The sequence below is a fragment of the Mycteria americana genome, chromosome 7, assembly GCF_035582795.1.
Source record: "Mycteria americana isolate JAX WOST 10 ecotype Jacksonville Zoo and Gardens chromosome 7, USCA_MyAme_1.0, whole genome shotgun sequence".
Lineage (NCBI taxonomy): Eukaryota > Metazoa > Chordata > Aves > Ciconiiformes > Ciconiidae > Mycteria > Mycteria americana.
In genome coordinates, this window is record NC_134371.1 from 53,204,657 (window position 1) to 53,210,739 (window position 6,083).

Genomic DNA, 6,083 nt, shown 5'->3' on the forward strand with positions numbered 1-6,083 from the left:
GTATGTTCAGGCTGGAATTGACAGCAACCAACATGGTCTAGCTCTTCCCAAAACAAAATACTGCTAGTTCTTCCCTGAAGCTTGCACTCTGTTACTGCCCATGATGTGTAAGCCTCACCTGCCAGAGAGGAAAGTGTTGCTTTCTGTGGTATATTGACTGACAGCTTTGACACTCTACTTTTTCCTTCAGAAAATGGTTAAATACCTCTCCTTTCTAGCATAGCCTGGATGGAAGAGGAAGAAGACTCCCATCTTTTTAAGCCCCCATGGGTTAGAGTGTTCTTGTAGGATTTGGAATATCTACTTGTAATTGCTGCTTTCCTAAGAAGCCCTAAACAGAACAGTACAACTGCTTAGGAAAATGCCTTAAGTAGATGGTACTTCCACCTTTAGCAGATGGGCTGTTTGGCATATGTGGGGTATTGGATGTGTTTTTTCAGTTCTCACTTTTAACATCCTTCCCGTTTTCATGAATGTTTAAGCAGTCAGAATGTGAGTGAGAGGGAGAAAATAACTCTTCAGGATAACAGTTACTACACTTATCTAAGAGGAAGATCTGTTCTAGTGCATGTTATATATTTCATATAAAACCCTAGTTTGGATATTTTCTCCCCGTTTTATCCTACAATGTAAAAATAAATTCAGTTACTGGATCACAACCTGGAACTCCATGCTTTCTGAGTTCCACAGTACTACTCTTCCACAGTTCCACTACTCTTAAAACACTACTGAGTTACTCCCTTTCTTGAAATTCTCTTTCTCCACACTCTGTAGGCCTATAACGTAGTGTTCAGGACAAACTCTGGACATTTTCTTGGCATCCTGGAAGGAACAGGCATTCAGGTGTTAACAGCTGAATCTTGGAGATTCCTGTTGTCATTTTAAGAGATTACCATATGCAGGCTGTCTGCCCTGACTGTGTTGGAAGCTTCAATACCTGGTTCTAATAGGAAATGTGGTCCCTCCCTACAGCTGCTATTCAGAGCCAAAAACATTGTCAGGGATTTGAGTTCGGGATAAACTAGTACATCTGGCTGAGGTAAGGAAAGCCATACGTAACATGTGGGCTTAGTTACAAATGAGATACTGACTGAGAGAGCTCTGAAGGTATATTCAAAGAATGTACAGTGTGTAGAGATACCCTAGCTCATTCTGATAAAATCAGCTGCAAACAGCTGAGGAGTCAGTGTGTTTACTTCTGCCACATGTGCTGGAGGAACAGTATCTTCCTTCAGAAGTGTAGGGTAGACTGCAGGGATGGTCGCTTGTAAAAGTACTGAAGTATAAGCCACAAGAGAATCTACAGAATCGTCTCAGGCCGAAAAAGAAATTGAAGCATGCCGTGTCCTCTCGTCTCTGACAATTAAGAAGAAGGTGGGTGACGAATGCACCAGCAGTTATGGTGAACACTGTACTTTGCCTACTGCCTGATCTTCAGCCTTGCTTGTAACATGTCCAAAAAGAAGAAATAACCTTTTACAGCATTGTACTATTGGATATAAACAGGCCCTGGTACATCCCTGCCTATGATCATAACTAGAATTTATATAGAGAACTTTAATACTGTTACTAGGTAATTTGAATGAGGGCTTTGAGGATTTCTGATTAAGATTTCCTGAAGTGGGAGACAAATAAGACCAATGGTTAGAATTGCTATAGTTCTAGCCCTTTATATTTCTCTAGATGATTACATTTGTCTACCTAAATCTTGATCATGTAGCTGTAAAGTTTTGCAGCAAAGTATTACATTTGAATACACTGTAAAATAGGGCAAGAAATTTGAGATCTGTAGGTTGAATAACTAGATGCTGCAGCACAGTTGCTGTTACGAACTCTGTACTAACTTTGCTTCTGTGTCACACTTATCTGTGAAGAAATTAATCTTAACGGTTTAGTTCTTGTCATTAGACTTTTCTTGAAAAGCTTGATGAAAATCAAAAGCACTGAAAGTGTGTGGAATCTTGAGCATTTTTTAAGATCACTTTGCAGAAACATTGTAGGTTTAGCACAGTTTAGTATGGTTCAGAATGGCTTGATAGATAATGTCAATTTTTATCTTGTTTGTTCACCTTGCCATCAAGGTGTGCTTTAACTTTAAGGGATGTATGATTGTCCTAAAATATTTGAATTTTAAAGCAATCCTTTGAATATCACTCACCAATATCTAGTGTATCCATTGGGAGTGCTTCCAGTATTCTTTTCTTGATGCTAACAAGTCTTGGACCATATCCTTAAAGACTTACACTTACCAAAAAACCCCAAACCAACCAACCTAACAAACAAAATTATATTAATATAAAGCTTTATAGTATAATTAAGAAAATAACATATTTTTATATAAAGAATAATAGCTTATAACTTAAATGCTTCTAAGCTGACTCCCAGTACTGCTTTCTGACTTTATAGGAAGGTAGTGTTTAAACCAAAGGCTTTGGAGTCAAAGATTTAACAAAGACAATCAAAAAATGCCTCCTTAAGTCAGTTTATATCACTGTGAAAATGCGGTAAAATAAATAAACACATTTTAGTAGCATGTGTAATCCCAATAACGTAGTACCCATGTTGGAATTCATACATATTTAGTTCTATAATACATTGAGTTATATGGGTCACATCTTGTGTCACTGTGTGTATATACACTATTCCCCTTCCCACTCATGATTATGTAATTGTCACATACATTTGCATCAAACAGCTGTTTTATGAATATTTATGTATTTATGTCGTCTTTTAATGCAGTTAAAAAGCAGGAAACGAACAGTTCTGGCAATGTATTACCAGTCACAACTCTGCAGAACTCGAACTAATACTTTGAAGAATAGCAGCAATCCTGGAACCAGATTTTCAGATTAGATGTGCGTGAAAATCTGAAGGTAAATTTGATTTAACGTTTATTAATGTAGTGAAAAGACATATAAAAATAACAGGAGCAGAATGTGTCATTTTAAATAAACATTATTAAATTTTACCTCTACTTAATAGTCAAAGCTTGTTTTACTAAAATAGGTAAGGGCATTTGTTTGTGTGTGAGTCTATAGCTTCTGTGCCAACATTAACAACTGTGAGCTTAGCTTGATAATAACTAGGCAAAGATTATAAAATCAGTAGTGCCAGCTGCCTGGCCTGTGTACAATCAGGCTTTCATGAAAAATCTGGGGACTGGATTTGACAGAACCAGAAAGCAGCTGTTCTCAACAGCATGCTTCCGCCCAGAAACTACAGCTATCTGAGTGAGAATTAATGCTCCTTTTAACATTAGTGCACTCTTCCACTGATCCTTACGGCAGCTGTTGCTGTGCTTCCCCTAAACACTTAAACTGGAGTTGTACTAGGACTGCATGCAGCAATTGGCACAACATTCAGTAGGCAAAAGTCCTGAAATTTCAGGGAACTGGACTAGGTAAATCATGTGCTGGTTTTGTGATCTTTGTCCTTTCAGTATCATACTTCCTGGAGCCGTAGTGGGTTAGTTTGATACCCAGGCAGGATAATAATTTGGTCCCACACCCCAGCTGTCTATCTTAGAAGAAGCCATCTATCTTATACTTGGAGGAAGATTGTATAGAAAATTCTATAGGCCATAACTGGCCCTATGGAAATAAAAATTGAAGTTTTGGGGTTTCTTCCTTTTACTGTGCAATTATAGTTTAATGACTGGAGGTATATTTGCAGCTCTGCCACTTCCCTGCTGATGCCTGTGAGAGTCACTTTATCACATGGTACTACAGTTTCTCCACGTCGCATAGGAATAATTAAACTTATCTTCTCCATGGAACACCATGAGGTCTGTGTAGGAAGCTGGAAGCTGAAATTATTTTCAGAACATCGGGAAGACCATATTGAGGAACAAAGCTTATGGTTTTGACTTTAACTATTGCATCTTTTCTAGCTAGTCTGAACTGGCATGTGGCAGTTGTGTCAGTGACTGGGACCCCAGCCTACATAGCTTTTGAGCATACATACTGTTAGTGTAAACATGATCGTTAAAATCATTCAAACACTCTTACCCTGTCATTTCGCACTTGCTTGTCAGGAAGCATGAAAGAGCAAATTTTGTCTGTCTTTTGCAGAGATGTTTGGGGGAGTGCTGAATCCTGCGTTACTTGAACTGAGTTCTTCAGAGCTTTTACTATAGACAGAGCTCTGTAAACTGATGCTCCTAATTCAAATAAATCTTTTTCATCCTCCTATAGTCAGAGCCAGCCTTAAGTACTGAATTCAACGTTCGACTCTCATATTTGATTGTACTTTTAAATATGCTGTTATATTAAGGTCAGAGTATCCCAGAGAAAGATGCTTTGATCTAAACCGATTTTTGGAACATTTGGGAAAACTGGAAGTGTTGTTGGGGCCCACTAGATGTCAGTGTCGTCACACAATAGACTACTGCAGCTCTGCTTGCTAGGCAGGTAGGATTGGGTGTCTTCAGAGTAATGCATCAGTTGTCTTGGATCATGGAGATTGGCTGTATAAGGTCTGTCATATTTTTATGTAACTCTAGGAAATAGTTCCAGGAATAGTGCTGCAACCCACTTATTCTGATTGCATGATGTAGTTCCTACCAAACAATTAGTATGCAGCAGAAATACTTTAGGGAATAAGAAGACACTTCAGAAGCAAACAAAAGGAAGTATTTCTGAATAAATGGACATTCAGTGACCTAAAAACTATTAGAGGGAACTGATATCACCAAATAATGTTTTGATTTCTGACTTTCTTCCCCAAAGGAGTCTCTCTCCTCTAAAATGTGAGAGCTATTCTGGCCTTGATATGAACTGAAATTACAACATTTAGTATTGCTTGGGGAAATGGAATTTTAGATCCGAAAATACAACCAATAGTAAGGTTCATTAAGAGATGGCATTATGTAGAAGTAGAGAAACCCACAAAAAATGGGAAACCTAGAGAAAGAAAAAGCAGAACTTGTGGAAAGTATAGAAATAGGAAAGGCAAGGTAGAGAAATTCCATTAAAATATTAAAAAGTTGGTGCTATTAAAATGTAAAAGGTAAGGTAGAACAAAGGGCAAAATTTGATGTTGCAGATACAAAGATAGAGAAGAAAACTTCAGATGATTATTCAATGTTTGCATAGATTTGTTGGTATATGCAGGAAAACCATAGAATCATACAACAGCCCAGGCTGGAAGGGACCTCAAAAGATCATCTGGTCCAACCTTTCATGGAAAAGGGAGCCTAGATGAGATTACCTAGCACCCTGTCCAGTTCCATCTTGAAAACCTCCAGTGATGGGGTCTCTACCATGTCCCTGCGGAGGTTGTTCCAGTGATTGATAGTTCTCACTGTAAAAGATTGCTTTCTTGTATCAAGATGAAACCTCTCCTAGTGCAACTTGTACCCATTGCCCCTTGTCATCTCCATGTGGCTCCTTGTGAAGAGAGAGCCTTCATCCTCTTTGTAGCTGCCTTTTATGTATTGGAATACTGTGATGAGGTCGCCCCAAGCCTTCTCTTCTCCAGGGAGAATAGACCTAACTCCTTCAGTCTTTCCTCATAGGGCAGGTCCTCCAGCCCTTTGATCATCTTTGTGACTCTCCTTTTGGACCCTCTCCCGTCTGTCCACATCTTTTTTTAATTGTGGGAACCAGAACTGGACACACTACTCTAGGTGCAGCTTGACATACGCTGAGTAGAGTGGGATGATCATGCCTCTATCTCTGCTAGCAATGTCCCTGCAGATGCAGCCCAGGAGCTGATTTGCCTTTGTTGCTGTAGCGACGCACTGCCGACTCATGTTCAGCTTGTTGTCCACCAGGACCTCCAGGTCCCTTTCAGCAAGGCAGCTCCCCAGCCACAGAGCCCAGCCTGTACTGGGCTCTTTGGTTATGTCTTCCCAGGTGCAGGACTTTGCTCTTCTCTTTGTTGAACTTCATACTGTTCTTGCTAGCCCACTCTTCCAGCCTGTCGAGGTCCCTCTGTGAGATGGCTCTCCCTTCTGACATATCCACCTCACCACCCAGTTTAGTGTCATCAGCAAACTTGGTGAGGGTAGGTATTGTATTATATTATATTATATTAATTATAAAAATTGTATATTGGTTCTGAAGTGTAATTCCCACTATCAG